Source organism: Lytechinus pictus, chromosome 6, assembly GCF_037042905.1.
Source record: "Lytechinus pictus isolate F3 Inbred chromosome 6, Lp3.0, whole genome shotgun sequence".
In the NCBI taxonomy this organism is placed as follows: Eukaryota; Metazoa; Echinodermata; class Echinoidea; order Temnopleuroida; family Toxopneustidae; genus Lytechinus; species Lytechinus pictus.
In genome coordinates, this window is record NC_087250.1 from 2,999,750 (window position 1) to 3,026,678 (window position 26,929).

The 26,929-nt window shown below is 34.9% G+C and overlaps 1 long non-coding RNA gene across 1 annotated transcript; it reads right to left on the bottom strand.

The window, feature by feature from the left end:
- Positions 1 to 278: 278 nt before the first annotated feature.
- On the bottom strand, positions 279 to 24,325 carry LOC135154490 (uncharacterized). The gene is made up of 3 exons (XR_010293846.1): positions 24,219 to 24,325; positions 15,365 to 15,652; positions 279 to 5,945 (listed from the first exon to the last, which is right to left on the bottom strand). It is a non-coding gene; the product is annotated as an uncharacterized LOC135154490 (long non-coding RNA).
- Positions 24,326 to 26,929: the final 2,604 nt, after the last annotated feature.

The following is a 26,929-nucleotide window of genomic DNA, read 5'->3' on the forward strand; positions in this document are numbered from 1 at the left end:
TGACGGGATACTTTATCCTGCCATGTCGACATAATAACCGTATAATATCGACATGGCGAGATACGTTATCTCACCAAGTCGACTCATAAAAATGTATATGTCGACATGGCGAGATACGTAATCTCGCCAATTCGACCTATAAACAGATATAAGGCGTTATATGTCAACATAGCGAGATATTTTATCTTGCCAAGTCGACATATAAAACATTATACTGTATAGTTGCATGTCAGGTATATAATTATACATAGAAAAGAAATGCACACAGCACAATGTAATTATTTTGCAATTTCAGCACACTACTAGATTTTATTATCTTTGCAGTTTGATAGTTCAATGACATGCCAGGTTTACACAGAAACAAATTCACCGGATTACTGGTGTACACGGAATAACACGTTGCACACTTTTAATATTTAGCAATGAAAGCACATTTACTCGATTTAATTACTCATGCAATTGTATAGTTGTATCACACGCAATATTTACGCAAACTAAAAACACACCTTTCCCCCCGAATTACTGATGTAAATGGAATAAATAATACACTTTGCACTTTTTTTTATTATTTTGCAATGAAAGCACACTTATTCGATTTTATTTTAATGCAATAGTATAGGTGTATGACATGTAATATTTACACAGACGAAATAAACATTTTTCCTTTTCAATTGGCTTATTTTTCCCGATCAAGTGTATGATTTGAATACAAACTGATATCCCTTACCAACTTTAAATTGGCAAACTACTCACGAAATGGCATGTAAATAAATTTATGAACATATAATAATGAACACTGCACACTCTTAATATATTGACATTAAAACACACTACTTGATTTAATTACTAGTAGTTTTGCAATTGTGAGGCTGTTTGACAAATAATCTATACACAGGATAAAGATTATTACTGATGTACAAGGAATAAATAATATGCACTTCACACTTTTATTATTTTGCAATACAAGCACACTATTTGATTTGTATATTGTTGCAATTAAATAGTTATATGACATGTAATATTTACACGGATTCAAGAAAAACAACCTTGTCAACTATTCCATTGTTACTACTCAGGCACACGATTTTACAAATATGTAAAGATATTATTCATAACGCATATTTATTTGAAAGGCAAACTGATATTCCGATGTATTAATAAAGAAGAACACAATTCGGTACTAAACTAAGACGGGCTAACTATTGATACACATAGAATAAACAATGACCAGTGCATACTTTCATTATTTTGCAACTGAAGCAGACTACTCAAAGAAATATTTACACAGAAAACAAATTACTTTTGAACTGTCTTATTTTTGCTACTTAGGCGTGTATTGAATGAAAATTTGTGAAGATATTATGCAAAGCGCCTATTCATTCCAAGGACAAAAAGGATTTTGTAATTCAGCAAATAACAAAAAGCTCAAGTACTTACTTTAATTCAGCTAACTACTGATGAGTATTAAACAAGCTAAAATGCTAAATCACATTGGTCTTCCACAAAGTATAATGGACGATAGATGGATAAGGAGGGGAAGAGAAAATACTGCTGGTGTAAGTCAATGACTGTTCGGATAGATCCGTAAAACTGCCCCCCCTAAAGCCCCTTTCACAATTGACGTACGACCATTTGCGACCTTTTGGCCGTGCGACAGGCTGCAAGAGGCATCAATCGTTAGTCATCTCATAAGATCGCACAGAGGCTTTCACAGTTGCAACAGCTGTCGTACAACAAAAACAACCAGTAAACCCCGTTGCACGAGTAAGTCGCATATGCTCTTATTGTGCTCGTGCGATCACATGCGAGCGTTGCACGAGGGATTGCGAGTAAAACGGTCACATACATGCGAATGAAACGGTAGTGCAATGTTGTAAGCCGTTGCGGTCTTGCAACATTCTTATGGCCCATATTATTATCGCAACCAGTCGCAAGACAGGTCTCTGTACATGTAGGTCGCTTGCACATGTGCAAGTGTTGCACGACCTCCAGTCAAGTAAATGCGACTACTTAGTTGTGCCACCTCTCGCACCAAGTCGTACAACGTTGAACAACACTCGCACGATGATCGCCCGACCGATGGTACGACCCCGGGTACGGCCTGATACGAGATAATCAATCGTATTTGATCGCGTTCGGATTTTGAACATGTTCAAAGTTCAGATGTGACCAGTCACGACCCCCTCGAGTTTGTGCGACCGTCTACAACGACTGCGAGTGCTCGCAAGAGATCGATCGTGCAACAACAAATAAAAAACTGTTGCAGGCTGTCGTAAACTGGTCGGACGTCAATTGTGAAAGGGGCTTAAAAAAAGCGCGTCTACAACTTGACAACGATTCGTTGCTATCCAATTTTTAAACAAATCATTTCAGCTTTCCAATTAAATATTCGAACCTATCAAATCTTATCAATCGAAGATCCCAATAGTTTTAAAAGTACTAAAATCGAAATTCTAGTCTATTTCTAGCTTCCCTACAGTAATAATAAAAAAAGAAACAACAACTTCAATTCCTAATCATAAGGACTTTATCACCGGCTGCGACTTGACATGCTTGAAGCCGATCTGAACTTTTCCCGACAAGGCTTGTAGAAACGAGAACTCTCTTTTTTAAATTTTCCTCGCATTATGCCAAACTTGAAATGAAATAATTATAATAACATTTCATAGAGAAACAAGCGCTTCGTATTTGGATCGTGTCATAGTCAGTTTTTGCTCCGCTACTCAGAACGATTTCAAGAATAAAACAAATGAATCGTCAAAATGCTCTTCGGGAAAAGAGCAACCAAAATGTCTTTGTCGAAAATAAGTGAATTGCTGCTTGCCAATATTTGAAATGAAGCGCATGTGTGTATTTCAAAATCCGCTACATTAAGCCTCTTTCACAATTGACGTACGATCATTTGCGAACTTTTGGTCGCGCGACACGATGCAACAACTATCAATCCTATTCATCTCGTGCTCGTGCGATACACATTCGAGTGTTGCACGAAAGACTGCGATTGGTTTGATATCAGTCTCATTAGTTGCACGACTGATTGCATAGTCGTGGAGTCCACGTGAGACAATGAGATTGCTCGTACGTTTGAATGAAACCAGTGCGAGTGTTCGTGTAATGTATGCGAGGTATAGACTAATTCGAACTCAGAGCAATGTAATAGCTGCCATAGCTTGGGGATTCCAATGGGCTGTCAGTCAATCTGCAATGAGCTAGGTGCGTGTATGTATGCGCGTATGTACATATTATGTTGTTTGAATGAGCTAATAAATTAAATCTGCACCATTACAGAATTATGTAACAATTAGTTATCCTTAATTAAACGACAACCTTAGAAGAGTTTAACTTAAACCCGAATTCAGTATGCGGGCCTGTTTGTTGAGGTAGGAATGCCCTTTACCCTATTTTCTCTAGGTTTTATTTCGGAAAAGTTTGATTTATGTTTCAAAAGACAAAAACATAAACTTATCTTGCCGTTTTAATTTTGTGCAGTTTATGTTACATTTGTTTGTTATATTTTCTGCCATTTCTTTCATTTATTATTAACTCCTATTTTGTAACACCGAGGAACGGTCGCATACATGCAAATGCAACGATAGTGCAATGTTCTAAGCCGTGTTGCGATCGGTCTTGCAACCGTCTTATGGCCTATATATCATCGCACCAAGTCGCAAGACTGGTCTCTGTAAGTCGCTAGCACATGTGCAAGTTTGTACGACTTCCAGTCGACTTAATGTGACTATTTACACTGCAAAAACGCTTGTGTTAATTTAACACCAGCCTGATATATATATCGGTCCACACCAGAGAGGTGTTGAAACAACACCAGTTAAAAATCAAACCGATATTGGCTTAACACTAATTTGTGTTATTTGAATGCCATATTGGTGTCAGCTTTTTTAAAGGCCAAACTGGTGTTGTTTCAACACCTCTCTGGTGTGGACCGATATACATACCATGCTGGTGTTAAATTAACACTGGCATTTTTGCAGTGTAGCTGTGCCACCTCTCGCATCAGGTCGTACAACGTTGAACAACACTCACACGATGATCGCCCGACCGATGGCACGACCTGATGCGAGTGAATCGATCGTATTTGATCTTGTTTGGATTTGAACATGTTCAAAGTTCAGATGCGACCAGTCACGAACACCTCGAGTTCGTGCGATCGTTATAAACGACTGCGAATGCTCGCAAGACACCAAGAGATTGATCGTGCGACAACAAGAAAAAATTGTTGCAAGCGGTCGTAAACTGGACATATGTCAATTGTGAAATGGGCTTTAGATATATAGATATATATATAAAATGGTTTATTAAAAGATCATCGCAGCCAAAGGCCGAATTGGGATCAATTTTACAGACATACAAAGTATCGTAAAATTGTATCAAATTATACAAAAACCTTAAATTATATGAACTTTGTGATCTTAGAAAAAAAGTTTCAGTGGAGAAAAAGAAAAATGCAGGGGTAGGTGAGTGAAAATATATATAGATATATATATAAAATGGTTTATTAAAAGATCATCGCAGCCAAAGGCCGAATTGGGATCAATTTTACAGACATACAAAGTATCGTAAAATTGTATCAAATTATACAAAAACCTTAAATTATATGAACTTTGTGATCTTAGAAAAAAAGTTTCAGTGGAGAAAAAGAAAAATGCAGGGGTAGGTGAGTGAAAATAAAGAGGGAAACTAGACGAATGTTAATGGAAGTCGTGAAGGTGTAGGGATATAAATGGAGAGAATGAACAAGCGAGGAGAGAAAGGGAGGAAAAACATGACGGAAACAAAGAAGAAAAATAAACAGATCACGTTCATCACATTTTAACATGTACACGCCATATCTTACATGACTCACTTAGAGATGGTAGCAGGTAAAATGCATTGAGATTTAAAAACAATAAAAACGTTACATATTTACATAGTAAAATAGTAAAATTGTGATAGCAAACGATTAAATTAAGCTGTAGAATCTTCAACATACAAAGTATAAAAAAAAGATTTATTACATGTTATTTAAAAGATTTCAACTTAACATGTATTTTTAAGATAGAGACGTTTTTACCATAAACCCCCTATGATGATACGTCACAAAATGTGCCCGCTCAGCCATGAAGATACGTTATCACAGTTTTTTTGAGAGGTTAGTAAAATGATGGATAGTAAACGGCATAACCACCAGAGAATTGACCCCCCCCAAAAAAAAAAAAAAACCTTCGCCCAACCCTGTACTTACACAATCTGAAAAAAGGTCATTTAAGCACATTGTAGGTAAAGATAATTCTACTCATTAAAAGTAATATTTATCATTCGACGATTAAAAAAATTATCCTTTCTGTCTTAAAAAAAGATCGTTTACATGTAGTTGGGGTAGGGAGGGGGTTGATTGTACATGCCACCCCCCCCCCCACCTTTGAAAGGGAATGTATCCCCCACTACCGACATTTACCCCATGAATACGGCACAGTAGAAAATTAATGATAATGATGTATCATTATTAACATTACATCACAATAATTCTTGTCTTCTGATTCATCAAATTAAATAATATAAAATATTGGGATATATAAAGAAGGTAGTTTCGTCCTAACTCTGCCCAAATGACACATTTTCCATTTTTAGCAGCTTTGAAAGTTAGGACGGAACTGCCGCTCCGGTAAATCAATTTTCGACAAAGGCCTCCCAGCTGTTCATTATTTTGACGGGTATATTTAATGCATTCAATGGGTTTTTTGAATTTGTTCTGCGTCGCTTTACAAAAAAAAAATAAAAATTTAGTGCCTGGCGGGCTTAGGGCTCTAGCCCCTCTGACCCCTATATGATGACTTGACACACAACGGCTGCTGGCTCATTACAGTGGGAGTTATACATCTTCCCATCAGGCACGTAAATCAGAGCGCAATCTTTGAGATGATGATTTTCCGGTTGGTTCGTGCCCCAGTCTGCAAGAGACCACATACATCTAGTATCAAAAGCAACGATCATCGTAAATATTATGGCGTTAACCCGGGGGGGGGGGCTGTTACACCCACAAATGTAATAATCGCCCACAAATTTAATAACAATTTACCCACAAATTTAATAGATTAGATTTAGATTTAGATTTTTATTTCCGTTCAACAATTTTTTTCAAAATATAATCAAAGTAACAATACATATTCAATGTAATCGATAATACAGACAAATCAATGACATTTCGTAACAAATGTTGAATATAAATTAAACAAAACTACAATTTGTTGCAGTAATATTATCAATGAAAAGAAACAAGAAATGAACGGAGGGACTTGCCAAGAAAAGCAAAAGCTTGTAGAGAAGGCAAGCCCCTAAACTTAGTTTCAATACTAATTATAAACAAACTATATATACAACTCTTTACAAAAATCGAGACGGACACAGAAGACAAACTTAAAACAAGTAATCCACATAACGCCCACAAATGTAATAACACTTTACCCACGAATCAGTGGCGTACCTGGGATTTTTCACAGGGGGGGGGGGGCAAAACCGTCCGCCAAAAAATTTGACAAGCCAACAAAAAAAAAAAAAAAAAGGTCTTCAATCACAAATGAAGGATTTCGTACCAGAAAAAAAAATTGACAAGCAAAAAAAAAAAGCTCGTCAGCGGGGGCAGGGATACGTCCTTTGCATGGGTTGTCGCTCGTCAGGGGGACAGGCTGCCCCCTCTGCCCCCCCCCCCCCCGTAGGTACGCTAGTGCCACGAATGTAATTACGCCAACAAATGAAATAACACTTTACCCACAAATGTAATAATGCACTTTTCCCACAAATGTAATAACTTTTGATCGCCCACAAATGTAATAATGACTTTACCCACAAATGTCATACATTTTAAGGGATTTTTGGCGAATCTGTTCTAAACTAAAACCCTATAGTAATGAGTTCATATAGCGCAAAGTCGGTCTCAAGTTTTTCTCCAAACCCGGTTATATAAAATATTTAAACAATCTTCCAAACAAAGATCCCAAAATTAATTTTTCTTAATGTTGAATAACATAGAATTATAGCGTAGTCTTTTCTCCACCCCCAAATATTTTGAATAGTAAATAAAAAATAATAATAAAAAGATCCGACAGTCTTATTAATGTTGAATTAAATGGAAATATAGCGTCGATTTTCCTCCAAACCCAGTTGTAAAAATCAATTAAAAAACAAAACAACAACCAAAACAGATCTTTTCAACATTGAATAGCAGGGGGGGGGGGGGTGGGGGATTCTCCTTTTTATTTGGCAACCAGTCAATTTGACTATTTTCGCCATCATAAATATTATAATATTAACGTTTGTTTTCTTGGAAAAAAAAGTAAATGAATAAAGTTAAATTCAAATATTTTTTTGTTCTTGTTTTTTTTTTCTTTTCTTTGTCCTTTTTTTAGGATATCTACTAGGATTTAAAGTCGAGTAGGTGTGTCTCACAATTAAATACCAGGGCTTTTACTGAAAATATGTTATATAAGCCTACTAGTATGCAAGTAAAACCTAGGATGGAGATGACAAAGAAAGAGATGAGGAAAATCACAGCTCCAATCTTAGCATCGAAATATGGTGTAGTCTTTGTTCCAGCCCCGGTTATTTCAAAATAGCAAATCATAGAGAACAATAAAAACAATATTAACAAAGACCCCAAATCTCATTGATGTTGAATAACTAAAAAATATAGCGTAGTCTTTCTTCAAGACCCAGTTATTTTAAAATAACAAATCATTAAAAAAGATATATAATAATGATAAAACGAAGGCCCAACAATCTTATTGGTGTTGAATAACATGGAAATAAGACTTAGTCTTCACTCCAGACCAACTTATTTCAAAATTAGAAATCATTTCTTAAAGAGTCAAAAAGTAACAAAGACCCCCGCTATCTTATGAATGTTAAATAACATGGAAATATAGCGTGGTCTTTTATCCAGACCCAGATCTTTCGAATAAAAAAATCATAAAATAAAAAACAAAATATTAAAAAAACAAAGACCCACAATCTTATTGATGTTTAATAACATGGAACTATGGTGTAGTCTTCCCTCCAGACCCACTTATTTCAAAATTGCAAATCATTTCTTAAAGAGCCAAAAATTATCAAAGACCCCCAATATCTTATTAATGTTAAATAACATAGAAATATAACGTAGTCTTTCATCCAGACCAAGATCTTTCAAATAACAAATGATGAATATTAATAATAAACTAATAATAATAAAAAACTAAAAAAGGCCCACGATCCTCTTTGTGTTGAATACCATGGAAATATAGTGTAGTCTTAACTCCAGACCCAGTTATAAAAGTCATTAAAAATATAACAACAACAACAAAACAAAGACCCTGCAATCTTGTCAACATTGAATAACGTGTGTGTGTGTGTATTTGACTTTTGTCAGACGTGTTAATATGGAAACAAGGAAATATTGTGCAGTCTTTGCTCCAGAGCCAGTTATTTCAAAATAGCAAATCATAAGAAACAATGAAAATAAAAACAAACAAACAATATTAACAAAGACCCCACAATATCATTGATGTTGAATAACTTGTAAATATATTGTAGTTATTCCTCAAGACCCAGTTTTTAAAAACAACAAATCATAAAAGAGATAGATAATAATGAAACAAAGATTCCACAATCCTATTGATGTTGAATAACATGGAAATATACGCAGTCTTTCCTCCAGACCCAGATTTTTAATACAAAAATCATAGAATACAAAATAAAATATGAAAAAAGACAAAGACCCACAATCTTATTGATGTTAAATAACATGGAAACATAGTGTAGTCTTCTCTCCAGACCCACTTATTTTAAAATTACAAATCATAAAAAAAAAAAGTAAAAATAAAGTAACAAAGACCCCCTATCTTTTAATGCTGAAAAAATTCTTCCGCTTATTCTGTCTTGTGTTGAGTTGGCAATCAGTCGGAAAAAAACTGTTTTTGCCACTGCTTTGATTTGGAGCCTTCTTTGTGAAGAAGGAAACTTCTTTCTCTTCATCATTTTTCTATTTTACTTTCTTTTTTTTCCTTTACATTTTTTTTTCTTCATTTCTTTATCCTTTTGGTTTTTCTTTGTCTTTTCCTTTTTTTCCTCCTCTTTTCTTTTCTTTTTGTTTCCCTTTTTTCTGTTTTCTTTATTTTCTTTTGCTTGTTTTTTTTTTGTTTTTTTCTTTTGTTACTTTTTCTTCTCTCTTTTGTCTATTTCTTTTCTGTATCTTTTTTTTTCTTTTCCCTTTTTTTTCTCTTTTCCCTTTCTTTTTCTTTTCTCGTCTTTTCAACATGGAGAAATGGCATACTCTTTCCTCCAGACCCAATTATTTCAAAAGAACAAAAATCAGAAAAAAGAACAACGGAATCTAAGACCCAACTATCCTTCAAACTAAGAACCTTTAATAAATGAAGGTTTAGATAGTTCTCTTTATTCCAGACCTTGTCATATTCAAAAATAAGATAAATGAAATTTTCATAACTAAGACTCAATCATATTCCTGTGCTTGTTCAACATGATAAGATGATTGGGGAAGCATTTCATCAGCATTTATGTCTGACTAGTTGCCAGATCTGACAACTCTCCTTGATGTTGATTGGCTAAGAAGCAGTGCTACCATGGTAAGTGTCGGATAAAATGGGACTTGTCGGATAAAACGTCATACAACTCCTTTCATGAAATGCTCCCTGGGCTCCTAGTTTTTATTTTTTTTACTATAAATTTCTTTACCTGGAAGAAAAAGTGAGTGTTTAAATGCATTCTTTTTTACAGAATCTTAGGCTGAAAGAGGGTTTTAATTTTAAATGTTTGTTTTGTTCTGTTTTTTTTTATAAACTGGTCTGGTCAAACTAAATATGGGTTATCACAGGGTTTTTATAGTTTGGAAGATGCTGGTGTCTAAGTTTTAAGATTGTTTCGGGCTACAAATGCTACATTCTTTATACTACCAATGTTAATTGAATGATATTAATACAGGAAAAGAACATATAAAATCGACCGCAAATTTGTGCTGGCGCAAATATTCGCTGCTGAATGATAGGCGCCGTATAAGCTCAAACAACAACAACCCATGTTATTGTACAGGGATGAGATGGCGAAGTGTAAAATAACCGAGACTACGCTCTGATCCGATCCTTTCATCTACATGATAAAATAAACAGAGAAGGCATATATTTTTTTAATGAACGCCGTTAAACGTAAACAACAACGCTTTATTGAGTCTGAATTCGGAAGATTGGTCGTAGTTTTTAGGTTTTGTGTTATTTTCCATTGTTTTTCATTTAAATATTAGATATATAGTTCCGGCCAAAAGTTAGGGGCCATCACAAGATTCGAAAAAAAAACATACAAAACACTACTATGCATAATGTACTCTCTTGCATTATTTTCTATTAAATCTGAGGGTGGCCCCAAACTTTTGTCTTGTACTGGATGAATTAAATAAATCCAACGTAAAGACACCGCTCTAAACCCACGTTTTATCATAGGGTCTTAGTTTGAATGATGGTTGGGTCTTTCAATTTTAAGTGTTTGTTTCTTTATTTGTGTGTATATGTTTTTTTTTTGTTAAGAAAAATTTAGGTCTGGATGAAAGAATACGCTCAATACTCATACCAAAATAAATGACGACAACAACAATATAATAATTCCACATGAATATGAATGATAGGGTCTTGATATTTTTTTGTAAAAATGACCGGGTCTGGAATAAAGACAATGTTCGAAACCTTTCTTAATAATTCAGGGTCTTAGTTTGTTTGATTGCTTCTTTTTTAGGATTGATTGGCCTTAGGAATTCTTTTTTTTTGGTGCTGCTTTATTTATTATTTTTAGCTTTAAGTAGCCAGGTCTGGAGAAAAGACTACGCCTGATTCTCAATTTACTCTTAGCGCATGTATTTACAATATGCGACGTATAAGTTAAAACAACAACAAAGACATTTTTTCCACCAGTTTTATTCAACGGGGTCTGGAGAAAACACTAAGCTCGATTCTCATTTTTATTCCACTGGAATATCATTATGGTATCTTAGTTTGGACTTAAATTATGATTTTTGAAATAACCGGGTCTGGAAAAAAGACTTTGGACTTATATTATAATTTTAGAAATAACCGGGCCTGGAAAACAAGACTTTGCATTTTTATGCTATATGAAGCATTTCTATAGGATTTTAGTTTTAAGTAACCGGGTTTGGAGAAGAGACCACGCTTGATTCTCAATTTACTCTTAGCGCATGTATTCTCAATACGCGCCATATAAGTTAAAACAAAAACAAAGACATTTATTCCACCAGTTTTAATTAACTGGGTCTGGAGAAAAGACTAAGCTCGATTCTCATTTTTATTCCACTGGAATATCATTATGGTATCTTAGTTTGGACTAACCAGGGGCCTGTTGCAGAAAAAGTTGCGTTTAAAGGCAAGTCAAAATATCAAGCGCAAGTCCTGAATGCGGCTGCTTCATTGGCTGAAAATCAAATTGCGCAAGATTTTTTGAGTTGCGTTTGATTGCAACTCCTTCTGCAACAGGGCCCGGGTCTGGAAAAAAGATTTAGGACTTACATTAAATTTTTTTAAATAACCGGGTCTGGAAAAAAGACTTTGAACTTTTTTCGCTATATGAACGCATTACTATAGGGTTTTAGTTTTTAGTATTAAGTAGCCGGGTCTGGAGAAAAGACTGGGCGTTGTGGCGTGCGCCTGTAATCCAAGCTATGCGGGGAAGTTACAAATTGATGCAGAGGTTCGAGCCCTTGTCACGTCTTTCGGATGGTAACGTTAAAGGTCGGTCCTAGACGTAAATAATCATATCTGATTGATACACGTCTGACAAAAACTCAAATACACACACACACACACACACATAACTCTTAGCGCATATATTCTCAATACGCGCCATATAAGTAAAAAAACAAACAAAGACATTTATTCCACCAGTTTTAATTAACTGGGTCTGGAGAAAAGACTAAGCTCGATTCTCATTTTTATTCCACTGGAATATCATTATGGTATCTTAGTTTGGACTTACCGGGTCTGGAAAAAAGACTTTGCACTTTTGGGCTATATGAAAGTTTAGTTTAGAACGGATTCGCCAAAAATCCCTCCAAATTTATTACATTTGTGGGTAAAGTCATCATTACATTTGTGGGCGATCAAAAATTATTAAATTAGTGGGTAAAGTGCATTATTACATTTGTGGGTGAAATTATTACATTTGTGGGTAAAGTGTTATTACATTTGTGGGCGTTATTACGCTTGTTGGCATTATTACATTTGTGGGTGTCACTGGCGTAAATCCCCCCCCCCCCACTTTTCGAGGAGGGGGGGCTGGCCTGTACAAACATCCCCCCACTTTTTACGAAAGAAATTAAAAAAAAATCACAAGAGATAAATGTTTTATTGGTGAAAATTCTTCCTAAAATACCGCTTAACAAATAAAACAATATTATTGAATCATAAAATGCAAATAAAAAGCCATTTCACCATTTCCAAACGAAATACTTATGTCCTTATTATAACATTGAAGAGAAACCCCCGTTTCTTCCAATTCATCAATGTTAGGGTCTTTGGAAGGGATTAAGATGGAATGTCAAAAAAAAATATGAATGTAATCTCTAATAAAACCATTAAACAATCATGGGGTAAAAAAGATAATAATATTGGAGGGGTATTTGCCATATGGACATACAGTGGCGTAACTACGGGGGACATGGGGGCACATCCCCTTCCCATTGGCTGACCAGAAAAAAAAACGGGGAAAGGGGGAAGGAAAAGGAGAAAAGAGGGAGAAAGGAAGAGAAACATAGTGAAAGAAGACAATATCATTCATCATTATAATATTATATTATATCATAATTATGTTATGTTACATTACATAAGAAACATTTTTATCATAACTTTATGATTTGCCCAGGGACTACGTATTCATTGTTCCTGGTGCTCGCACTGTCTGTTTAACGAGATATATAATCATGTTGTACTAAAACATCCCGTTTTCAAGTCAATACAAACCAAATATGTTTCCCAGCACTTGAGTTATCAATGTTTTATGTAGTGACATATATGCTTCTTTTTCATGTCTCAAAAAGTGATTGCCCCATGTTAAGGTCTTCGTATATATGAAACATTTCCTGTCCGTGATTACGTTCGCATTAGTGGATTGGTGAGATATGTCTGCTCTTCATGAATTCCCCAAATCAGTCCTTAAAATGTCCCTTCTTCTGATCTGAATATCAAAAATTTTCAGCTCGCGCTTCGCGCTCGCATCATTTGGTTAATGAAATACGTATGGTCCTAGTTAATTCCTACAAAGAAACCTTAAATGCCCCACTTCAGGTCTGAACTATCTAAATTTTCAGCTCGCGCTTCGCGTTCGCATTGTTTAGCGAGACAGGTACCTATCATAATTACACAAATTTGATTATAATGTCCCTTTCTAGGTGTGAATATGAACAAAATTCAGCTTGCGCTTCGCGCTCGCATTATTTGATCAGTGAGATACATATCCGTTTAATGACATTGTCCTTAAAATGTCTCTATTTGGTCAGATTAACTGGCAACTGAGCGCGCTTCGCGCGCTCACTAGCGCACTCACTCAGTGATTTAAAAATTTTGCTGGTGTCCCCCAATGCTGCGACCCACGGTACGCTACTGTGGACATATCAATGACAATTCCTTGCATATCTAAAAACATGATTGCAAAAAAATTCCAAAATATTTCAGTCACCCCCCCCCCCCACCCATCAACACGGATTTACGCCAGTGGTGGGTGTAACAGGGGCTGTTCCATTGACGAGTGGATACCATGTGCGACTATGGGATCTCGAAAAGCACCCTAAACAAGTATTTTCCATATTCTGAAAATGCACCCTTTAACAAGTACTGGCGTGTAAAACCCTACCCTTAACAAGTATTGAAAACAAAACGATAATCTTGGCAAGTAATCCCTGAACTGAACACCTAAACAAGTACAGCAATATCTTAAGTGTTATGTCACGGACGTCGGTTTTACCAAGGAGCTTGGACGCTCCTTGGTTTTACCTTTTCCTACATATACGGCCTAACCTCTCACACCTCGCGCAAATCGTACTCTAAACACGTAGCGTTGTCTGTTGGGGCAAAAATTACATCCTTTATTTATAAAACATTTTAGTCTTAAATTGTTATAACCTCGCAAATTTTACCCTAAACACGGAGCTTTCCATTCATTATTTGATTGCTTTTGACACCCTTATTATATTACGTACGTAGCGTGCCCTACCTTGAAAAAGACATCCTTTTTACATGTTTTTTTTTTGGTCGCGCATGGTATCCGATCGGCAATGTAAGTGCCCCCCCCCCCCCCGGCGTTAAAAATGCCACCACTTTGTGGCCCTAGAGGATCACGACATGAGGTCATAAAATTACAGTGTAGATTTTGAACCCAAGACCAAAATGTGATAAAGTAATTTCCGATTTAAAGTTCAATCGGTTATAGAATACATTCGGCTTTTTAAAGGTCAAGTCTACCCCAGGAAAATGCTGACTTGAATAAGAAAAAAATCAAACAAGCATAGTGCTAAAAATTTAATCAAAATCGGATGTAAAATAAGAAAGTTATGACATTTAAAAGTTTCGCTTATTTTTCACAAAACAGTAATATGCACAACTAGGTGAGTCAGTCGATGATGTCCATCACTCATTATTTCTTTTGTTTTTTATTGTTTGAATTGAACAATATTTCATTTTTTTTAGATTTGACAATAAGGACCAACTTGACTAAACCATATAGTATTAAACAATGCTAATTCCACATGTTCAGGGAGGAATAAATCGTTGTATCACTTGACAATGAGGAGAAAATTAGAATATTTCATATTTCATATAATAAAATACAAAAGAAATAGTGAGTGGATGACGTCATAGTCTCCTCATTGGAATACCAGCCAGGATGTGCATATAGTTTTTTTGTTAAATTAAGCAAAACTTTAAAATTTCATAACTTTCTTATTTTTCATCCGATTCTGATGAAATTTTCAGTGTTATGCTTGTTTGATTTTTCTCTTATTCAAGTCAGCATTTTTCTGGGGTGGACTTGACCTTTAAGAAGCCGAAAGTATTCTATAACTGATTGAACGTTTAAATCGGAAATTACTTGGATTTTTCTCTTTTTATTCAAATCAACTTTTTTTGTTGGGGTGGACTTGTCCTTTAAGTATGGAACACAATGCGACTCTCTATTATAAGGGATTCATCCACAGTTAATATGTTGAAGATAGCATCTTCTTAGTAATGCTCTGTATTATTCGTCATGCACAGTAAAAATATTATTATCATTACCATTATGATTCTATTATTATTATCATAATGATACTATTATTGTGAAAGCTTACTTCGGTAGGAACTTAAGTCCCCATTTCGATTTCTGTAGCATTTCCACTGTCCATTCTCTCTTTTGCAGTGATTCCAGAGGAAATACCCTTCCAAGAGATGTCTTATTTTGTCGAACTCTTCGAAGCTCTCAATGTAAATCATGGAAGGACCGGTCGTCTTCCCATTACCCAAGGTGACAAGGGGAAGAGAAGAGCAGCTTCCACGAGCTTGGTAGAAAGTAAGTGAGTTTGCTGAATAGCGGACTTTGAAACACTTTGTGGTCGCGTACAACCACCCGTCAGGGCATACTATAAAAAAAAAAAAAAAAAAAACAAGAGTTCCGCCTCATCGATTTTCAAACAGGGAGAATGTATTTTTGAAGAAACTTAATTTACAATTCTCTATTAGAAAGTAGAGTGGAGATAATATTTTTTATATTGTGTATGTATTTTATATATATTGTGGTTTATACATTAAGGGTTTATTTGCAAAAGGGGTTAGGTCAACTTTTGACCATTCCGAGAAAAAACCTGTTTTTTATTCTCACTAATTGTAATATTCTTATGAGAAATTAAATTGCCATGATGTACTACCCTATCATGTGAACATAAAACTGAGTATAAATGAAATCGTTTACACTTCGTAATTCCGAAAAACGTAAATTGTCTATGCCTCGATGTTCGTCAATCCAAAAACGTAAAACGGTTCGTTAATCCGAACATTTGTGGCGTTATTCCGAAGGTTCGATAATCCGAAAAAGAAATAAGGTTCGATGTTCCGAAGGTTCGTCAATCCAAAAACGAAATAAGGTTCGTTGTTCCGAAGGTTCACTAGTCCGAAAACGAAATAAGGTTCGTTAATCACTAGTTTTCGGACTAACGAACCTTCGGAATTACGAACCTCATTTCGTTTTCGGATTAACGAACCTTCGTAATAACGAACCTCACTTCGTTTTCGGACTAACGAACCTTCGGAATTACGAACCTCATTTCGTTTTCGGACTAACGAACCTTCGGATTTACGAACCTTTGGAAATACGAACCTTCGGAATTACGAACCTTCGGAATAACGAAGCTTCGGAATTACGAATGTATGAGATGAAATCAACCCCTCTTCATTTTTCTCTATACATTTAAAAAAAATATATCATTTTGGACCTAATTCCTTTTGCAAGCAAACTGAAATAAATCCAATACATTTTGACTAAAAAGTGATTTTTTTTGGTCACTTTCATTCACATTTTTATTTGAATTTCAAATTTTTATTTGGTATCACCAGAGCGAATAAAGCATTTAGAGATTTAGAGTCAGAAAACAATAAAATTCATGAAAACTGAACCTAACCCTGTTGCACCCACAAATGTAATAACGCCCACAAATGTAATAACGCCCACAAATGTAAGAACACTTTACCCACAAATGTAATAACGCCCACAAATGTAATAACACTCTACCCGCAAATGTAATAATTTCACCCACAAATGTAATAATGCACTTTACCCACAAATGTAATAATTTTTGATCGCCCACAAATGTAATAATGACTTTACCCACAAATGTAATAAATTTGAAGGGATTTTTGGCGAATCCGTTCTAAACTAAAATCCTATGGTAATGCGTTCATATAGCACAAAAGTGCAAAGTCTTTTTTCAAGACCCAGTTAATTAAACTTTATAGTACAAGTCCAAAGTCTTTTTCCAGACCCGGTTGTTTCAAAATTATAATATACGTCCAAAGTCTTTCTTCCAGACCCGGTTCATTCAAAAATTATAATGCAAGTCCAAAGTCTTTTTTTCAGACCCGGTTGTTTCAAAAATTATAATATAAGTCCAAATTCTTTTTTCCAAACCCGGTTGATTCAAAAATTATAATATACGCCCAAAGTCTTTTTTCCAGACCCGGTTGTTTCAAAAATTATAATGCAAGTCCAAAGTCTTTTTTTCAGACCTGGTTGTTTCAAAAATTATAATATAAGTCCAAAGTCTTTTTTCCAAACCCGGTTGATTCAAAAATTACAATATACGCCCAAAGTCTTTTTTCCAGACCCGGTTGTTTCAAAAATTATAATGCAAGTCCAAAGTCTTTTTTCCAAACCCGGTTGTTTCAAAAATTATAATGCAAGTCCAAAGTATTTTTCCAGACCCGTTTATTTAAAAAATTATCATATAAGTCCATACTAAGATACGATAATGATATGCCAGTGGAATAAAAATGAGAATCGAGCTTAGTCTTTTCTCCAGACCCAGTTAATTAAAACTAGTGGAATTAATGTCTTTGTTGTTGTTTCAACCCTTATACGGCGTATATTGTGAATATATGTGCTAAGAGTATATTGAGAATCAAGCGTAGTCTTTTCTCCAGACCAGGTTGCTTAAAACTAAAAACTAAACCTTATCGCAATGCGTTCATATAGCACAAAAGTGCAAAGTCTTTTTCCAGACCCGGATAATTAAACAATTCCAATATAAGTCCAAAGTCTTTTTTCCAGACCCGGTTGTTTCAACAATTTTAATTTAAGTCCAAAGTGTTTTTCCAGACCAGGATAATTAAAAAATTACAATATAAGTCCAAAGTCTTTTTTCCAGACCCGGTTGTTTAAAAAAATTTAATATAAGTCCAAAGTCTTTTTTACAGACCCGGTTGTTTCAAAAATTTTAATATAAGTACAAACTAAGTTTAATACGTTAATGGTATTCCAGAAAAAAAATGAGAATAGAGCTTAGTCTTTTCTCCAGACCAAGTTAATTAAAACTGGTGGAATTTATGTCTTTGTTGTTGTTTCAACTTATACGGCGTATATTGTGAATATATATGCTAAGAGTAAATTGAGAATCAAGCGTAGTCTTTTCTCCAGACCCGGTTACCTAAAACTAAAAACTAAACCCTATAGCAATGCGTTCATATAGCACAAAAGTCCAAAGTCTTTTTTCCAGACCCGGATAATTAAACAATTACAATATAAGTCCAAAGTCTTTCCTCCAGACCCGGCTATTAAAAAATGAATTAAGAACTTCAAATCTAAGAACAATTTTTCAAAGTTTCACCCAGTAAAAAAAATATGTCTTTACCCCACACCCAGTTTTTTTTAATAATACTACGACCCCTACAAAACATTGTAATAATGCATGGGTAAAGCAAACATCCTTTCTCCAGACTTGGTTATTATTTGAAAAAAATAAAATAGTTTTTACAAATATTCTAAAACGAATACCCAATAATCTAATTACTGTGGAATAACATGAAGACCGATTGTCGAAGATCGACTTTCCTCCAGACACAATTATTTCAAGAATAAAAAATCAATAAAACACAACACCCAAAAACGAAACTTAGAACAAACAATCCTCCAAATTAAGACCATGCATGTAGAAAAGCACATGTTTAAAGCGTTGTCTTTATTCTAGACCCAGTAATTTAAAAATAATTTAAACAATCTTAAAAACAAAAGACTTTGTCATATTCTTATTCTTGTGGAATAACACGAGTATTGTGCTTAGTCTTTCGTCTAGACCCGGTTATTTAAAAGATAAACAAATATTGAAAACAAGTGGAATGCCTCTGGCCGTCTCACCTGCATCACGCGATTCAATATAGCAGCAGTGCTGATTTTGAAAACTACTATAACTCGCACAAGATGTTCAGTGATACTTGGTTACTCTTATTTCCACGTTTTATGAACTAGACCAATACACTTATAGAGATATGATGGCAATTCAACAAATACCCCCAACGTGGCCAAAGTTCTTTGACCTTACATGACCTTTGACCTTGATCATGTGACCTGAAACTCGCACAGGATGTTCAGTGATACTTGATTACTATTATGTCCAAGTTTTATGAACTAGACCAACACACTTTCAAATTTATGGCTGTAATTCAACAAATACCCCAATTTGGCCAAAGTTCATTGACCCTAAATGACCTTTGACCTTGATCATGTGACCTGAAACTTGCACAGGATGTTCAGTAATACTTGATTACTATTATGTCCAAGTTTCATGAATCAGATCTATAAACTTTTAAAGTTATGATGGTAATTCAACAGATACCCCCAATTCGGCCAAAGTTCATTGACCCTAGGTTAAGATTAAGATTAAGATTTAGGTTAAGATTTTGATGTTGATTCCCCCAACATGGTCTAAGTTCATTGACCTTAAATGACCTTTGACCTTGGTCATGTGACATGAAACTCAGGCAGGATGTTTAGTAATACTTGATTAACCTTATGGCCAAGTTTCATGAACTAGGTTTATATACTTTCTAAGTTATGCTGTCATTTCAAAAACTTAACCTCAGGTTAAGATTTGGTGTTGACGCCGCAGCCGCCGTCGCCGTCGGAAAAGCGGCGCCTATAGTCTCACTCTGCTATGCAGGTGAGACAAAAAATCAGCTAAGACCAATCCTCAAAATTAAACCCACTTAAAATGCTTGGGCTTAGAGTGTTGTCTTTACCCCTCACTCAGTTCTCTTTAAAATACAAATTAAGCGAAACATTAATCTTAAAACTTAGACCCCAGTATCTTCCAAACTATAAAACCCTTGTGATAACGCATACTTAATTTGACCAGACCAGTTTAAAAAAAAAAATGAACAAAAAAATGTAACCCTCTTCCAGCCTAACATCCTGTAATAAATGATGTAATTAAACATTCATTTTTTCTTCCAGGCATAGAAATTTATAATAAAAAACAACATCAAAACTTAGAGCCCGGGGAGCATTTCATGAAAGGAGTTGTCTGACGTTTTATCCGACACTGGTAGCACTGCTTCTTAGCCAATCAACATCAAAAACAGTTGTCAGATCTGACAACTTGTCGGACATAAATGTTGATGAAATACTCCCCCAATCATCTTATTCATGTTGAACAGGCACAAGAGTATGATTGAGTCTTAGTTATGAGGATTTAATTTATCTTATTTTTTAAATGACAAGGTCTGGAATAAAGAAAACTTTCTAAATTTTTATTTATTGAAGGTTCTTAGTTTTAAGGATAGTTGGGCCATAGATTCTGTTATTCTTTTTAATGATTTTGATTATTTTGAAAAAATTGGGTCTGGAGGAAAGACTACACCATATTTCCATGTTATTCAACGTTGATAAGATTGCAGGGTCTTTGTTTTGTTGTTGTGTTTTAATGACTTTTGTAACTGGGTTTGGAGGAAAGACTACACTATATTTCCATGTTATTTAACATTTACAAGAGAGTTGGGGTCTTTGTTACTTTTCCATCAGTTTTAATTGACTGGGTCTGGAGAAGAGACTAAGCTCGATTCTCATTTTATTCCACTAGAATATCATTATCTAAATTTTGAAACTACCGGTCTGGAAAAAAGACTTTGGACGTATGTTATAATTTTTGAAACAACAGGGTCTGGAAAAAAGACTTTGTAATTGTACTATAATGTTTTATTAACCGGATCTGGAAAAAAGACTTTAGACTTATATTATAATTTTTTAAACAACCTGGTCTGGAAAAAAGACTTTGGACGTATATTATAATTTTTGAAACAACCGGGTCTGGAAAAAAGACTTTAGACTTATATTATAATTTTTGAAACAACCGGGTCTGGAAAAAGACTTTGGACTTGCTTTATAATTTTTGAAATAACCGGGTCTGGAAAAAAGACTTTGGAATAGTACTATATTGTTTTATTAACCGGGTCTGGAAAAAAGACTTTGCACTTTTGTGCTACATGAACGCATTACTATAGGATTTTAGTTTAGAACAGATTCGCCAAAAATCCCTTCAAATTTATTACATTTGTGGGTAAAGTCATTATTACATTTGTGGGCGATCAAAAATTATTACATTTGTGGGTAAAGTGCATTATTACATTTGTGGTTGAAATTATTACATTTGTGGGTAAAGTGTTATTACATTTGTGGGCGTTATTACATTTGTGGGTAAAGTGTTATTACATTTGTGGGCGTTATTACATTTGTGGGCGATTATTACATTTGTGGGTGTAACAAACCCCTTATTGACAAATGAATTCTTCATAAGATTTTGGTTACAAAAGGGTTACGTCCACCCCAAGAAAATGTTTCTAATTCTCCAATATTGCAAATATTCGTATTGTGTTTTTATGTAAACATATATATTGTGTTTTATATATGGAGAGTTTAGTTTCAAAAGAGGTTATGTCCACTTTTGACCATTCCGAGAAAAAACATCATTTTATTCTCACTTATTGCAATATTCTCACTTATTCTGATTTATTGCAATATTTTTTTTACGAGAAACTAAATTGTCATGTTCATGAGAACATAAAGTTTGGTATAAAAGAAATCTACCTGTCTTTATATAACGATATTCTTTCCCCAAAAAAATATCTGTGGACTTAACCTCTTTTGCAACCAAACTGAAATTGACTTAACCCCTTTTGAAAAAAATGTTTTTTTCCCAATTTTAGTTGACTTTTAATGGGAATTTCTACTTTTCTCTAAAATCATCTTACAGCGCTGCTAAAAATCTCTACATGTACATTGAGACATACAAATCAAATTAAATAATATATATATATATATATATATATATATATATTTAAATATATATATTTCGAGAATATGCCTTGGACTCGTATGATCGAGGTGATCAAAGTCACACGAATATGCTTTTCACATTGCATTTCCTTAACCCCGGACTATCCTGAACCCCATACTATCTTTTTTTCGATTCACACTGTCTTTCTTAACCCCATATTATCTGCTCAACCGTGGTAAATGCCCTAACCCCGGACTATCCCTCAGCTCATGAATATTGATGATTTTACCATACAGAGCATGATTAATGTGCAATTCGAATTCTGTGATTGGCTAATGCTTAGCCCCACTTTCCTTAGCCCTGTTTCGTTTTCACACTGCATCTCTTAGCACCGCAATTGTGGTGCTAGCACCACAATAAGCCGGCTAACCCTGCTTTTTTGCAAGGCCAGATAGTACCGTTCTATTTACCGTGCTAGCCCACTTTGCTAAAACGTAGTGTGAAAACGAAGTGGGCTAAGCTTAACCCCGGACAATTGGTGGGGCTAAGACCCCCCCCCCCTTAGCCCCACCAATTTAGGACAAAAATATGCTTTTCGCACTGCATTTCCTTAACCCCATACTATCCTTAACCCCGGACTATCCTTAACCCCATACTATCTTTTTTTTCAATTCACACTCTCTTTCTTAACCCCATACTATCTGCTCAACCGTGGTTAATGCCCTAACCCCGGATTATCCCTCAGCTCAGGAATATTGATGATTTTACCATACAGAGCGTGATTAATGTGCAATTCGACTTCTGTGATTGGCTAATGCTTAGCCCCACTTTCCTTAGCCCTGTTTCGTTTTCACACTGCATCTCTTAGCACCGCAATTGTGGTGCTAGCACCACAATAAGCCGGCTAACCCTGCTTTTTTGCAGAACCAGATAGTACCGTACTATTTACCGTGCTAGCCCACTTTGCTAAAACGTAGTGTGAAAACGAAGTGGGCTAAGCTTAACCCCGGAAATTCGTGGGGCTAAGACCCCCCCCCCCCCCTTAGCCCCACCAATTTAGGACAAAAAGTGCAGTGTGAAAAGCATATTAGTGCCATGTGAAATATATATATATATATATATACAGTGCGTCCCACAAAAAACGAAACCGAGATTTAGCGATGATTTATCATAACTTAATCATAAATAGAATAGACAAATTACCTACCAATGTAAAGCTTAGAATCTCCTCTTCCATATGTTATTACTTAAATAATTACTCATTCACGCATGAGTGAGCAAAAAGAATTTGAAGAAAAGATACCAAAAACTCATTTGGCGGGGGGGATCTGAATTTCAAAAAGAAAATCACATGACTTAAACGTTCAATATCTGTTCTTTTCTTTGATACCTTAATGACAGATAATGGTCAAGAAGTAACAAAGTTATGATCCCTCGAAACAATGCTTGTATTTCCATAATTTCATTAAATAAACGTGTTTACACCGGTTTCCCACAAAAACTATCGCACGGTAACAAAAGACTTAATGCATAGCTGATCGTCAACAAAACGGAGTGTCGAGTGAGGCTGAACGCTAGCCTTTAAAACCTCTTCATTTTATGAAATTATTGAAATTCAAGCCTTATTTCAAATAACCAGAACTTTGTTATTTGTTGACCATTTTCTGTAATTGAGGTATCAAATTGAAAAGCAGATATTGAACTTTCTAGTCATGTGGTTTTTTTATTTTTAAAACTCAGATACGGCCCGCCAAATGAGTTTTTGGTTTTTGGAAGAGCCGTGGTGTAGTGGTTCTGACTCTCACCTTGTAAACAGAGGGTCGTGTGTTCGAATCCCACCGCGGTCTAGCGTCCTTGGGCAAGGCGTTAATCCACACTTTGCCACTCTCGACCCAGGTGCTAAATGGGTACCCGGTGGGATGCGAAACAAATTGTATGTTTGATATTGCCAGCGCCACAATGTGGCTGCGAAGAATGCAAGGAATGCTCCCCAGGGAGTGGAAATTGTGCACTTTTCGTGCTTGATTGAAATGAATTCAATGACCGGGGTAATAATATGCTGTAACGCGCTTTGGGCCATTCTGGGAAAAGTGCTTTATAAAAAATTGCTATTATTATTATTATTATTTCTTCAAATAGTTTTTGCTCACTCACGCGTGAATGAGGAATTATCTAAGTAATACCAGATGAAAGAGAAGAATCTAAGTTTTAAAATGGTAGGTCATTTATCTATTGTATTTTTGATTAAGTTATGATAAATCATCGATAAATAAAACAGAGGGGATGAAAAGAAGAAAGAGAGAGGAAGCAGCAGGAAAAGATAATGACTAATAAGGACGAGAGCTAAAACTACGAAATGACGCAAAATGCATCACTACAACAAACCTACCGATATTTTCTTCGCAATGTGTCCTACCGTATCCGAGGACACAAGAGCAGCTATATCCAAATAGTTCCTCCATACACGTTCCTCCGTTAAGGCACGGGTTTGAGTTACAAGCTTTTACAAAAGAACATGAAGAAGGGAACGTAAACCAGCATCAAGGGGCACGAAATTATTTACAAATGCTATGTGTAGTCTCTTAGTACTGACATAAACCTTTTAGGATAATACAGAGAATACAATCAGCGTATAATTTCGTTATCAGAGAGCAACTAATTGTAACATTAACCAACATTGTCAGCAACCACCTTCTTCTTCTTCTTCTTTCCTTGGTTGGCAACCAGTCAGGATTGACTATTTTTGCCACAGCTTTTGTTCATTTTTAACAGCTTGTTATTCTTGTTATTTTTCTTTTTTTTCTTCTGTTTTCTTTTCTTTTATTGTTATTTATCTTTTTTTTTTCTTTTTTCCTCTTTTTTTTTTTTTTTTCTCTCTTCTCTTTTTTTCCCTATTCTTTTTCTTTTTTTCTCTCTTTTTTCTTTTCATTTCTTTTTTTTCTTTTCTTTTCTATTGTTCTCTTTTTTCTTCTCTTGTTTCATTTTTTCTCTTTTCTTTTCTTTTCTTCTTATATAGACATATTGTATTTTTTGTCCTTTTAAAATAAGAATTTTCCTTTTTTTTCTTTTTTTTTCTTTTTTATGCGTTCTGTTTCTTGCAGCACGTTGTATTTTCTTCTGCTACATTAAGCTGCAATAGAGAAAACAAAAGTAAACTGGATTTGTGGCCTGATAAAACTTCAGGTTTCGGGACACCGAAAACTAAAGTATGGGATGAAAGTGCCCCCCCCAAAAAAATAAAACAAGCAAACAAACTTGAAAACAAAACCAAACAAACCAACAAATAAACAACAAAACTTCTCTCGTCATTCTTAACTCCTTTCTGTCCCCCCCTGACAAATCACCAAATTAAAGAACTCGGATAATTAGCAACGGGTAAGGAAGGGAAAAAGAATATGGGAGAAAAAAAAGAGAGAAAAACAGGATCCACGACGATCGCTGAGCTCCGCGTTACGGGCTATCTGTTGTCGATGTAGTAAAATGACATATAATCAAAATGTATAGGACCATAGGAAAGTGAGTAAAAATCGACCATGTATCTGCATCTTCTTCTGCTTTGTGTCTCCCTTTCATAGATTTAACGCTTGTAGAAAAAAAAATAATAATAATGAATAAATAAATAAATAAAAAATACAAAATTAGGGGGCGGAGAAAATTCAGACTTTATAATCGTTTCGTTCTGAGAACGAAACGGACCAATGCAGATTGGGTTTCTACCTTAGTACTCTTTAAGAGATCCATTATTTTTTGGGGGGTTGATAGATTTGTTTCTGTAAGTAGCATGGCTCTCTCTATTATATATTTGGGACACTCGATTAAAAAATGCTCAACTGTTTCTAATTTGTTGGGCCTACATTTCCAACAATTAGTCTTGAGTTAAGGCTGTTTGAAAATAGCCACAAGAGTAATTTGAATCGCAAAAAGCGAACGCAAAATGTCAGGTTAGTTGAAAGAGTTCCTTCATTCTGTCAAAATTTATCGTTGATTTGACTAGAACACAAGATACCAGAGTTTCTTTGACACAATATATCTTTTTTTGCAGATTGCTTGGAAGTTTCATAAGATGTGCACAATGTGTAAACCTTCTGCCTTTAAAGCTTAGTTTTCTCCTTTAAGCTCTGGCTTGGCTTCTTTGGCATTTAATCAGGAACTTGTTTATATGTTATTCTAGGTCTATCCATTAAGTTTCGCTGATCTATTTTGACATATTATATATATATATATATATATATATATACATATATTACGGCTTTTTCTTCAAAATCAATCAAAAAAGAACTTGAATATAGAAATGTGAACCAGCCACCCCCAAACCATCAAAAGGTCATGTGGTACGTTTTTTTAATAGCCAATATAGTAATTAAGATTGCCAAAAATCATGCAGGTTATGCAAAAAGAGTGATATTGTCCTTCATTTTGTCAAAATTTGACATCAAGAAGTTGACAAGAAAACAAGATTGGACAGTTTTTGACACAATCATTTTTTTTTACAGACTGCTTGATAGTTCCATTTAGATGTGAACATTGTGCAAATCTTATGCCCCAGTTAGCCCCGAACTTCAAACCTAGTTTTCGACTTTAAGCTCTACAGTAGATTAGCTTTCCTGTTTAAGTTATTCTTGAGCTATCTTGACAATATTACTGATCTATTTTGAAAGGTTATATATTTAAGCGCTTAGAATGTGCCTTTTCAAACTCGAAGCAAATCTAAAAAAATATAATTTGGGGCGCTTATATTGGTTTCAAATGCCAAAGGCAGAGAAACACATTCAATGGCAACTATAATTTTTGTGACACTGGAATGTTAAGATGGTACTCAATAATAATTCAATCAATGTACTTTTAGATAATTCGTTTTTCTGATTTCCAAAAGAAAAAAAAAGCACGAAAATAATATTGAGTAAAAATTGACTCTATTTTCGGGATTTAAAACAGAAAAAACGGCAATCTTTTAATAATTGTATTCAAGAATGAAATATGTAAAAACGGGAAAACATAAATACACGTTCATTTTTCCGTTTGACTGTTTTCACATATTTTAATTTTTCTTTGAACAACATTGAATTGAAAATTTCTTTTTCTGTTTCGCCTGCATGAAAC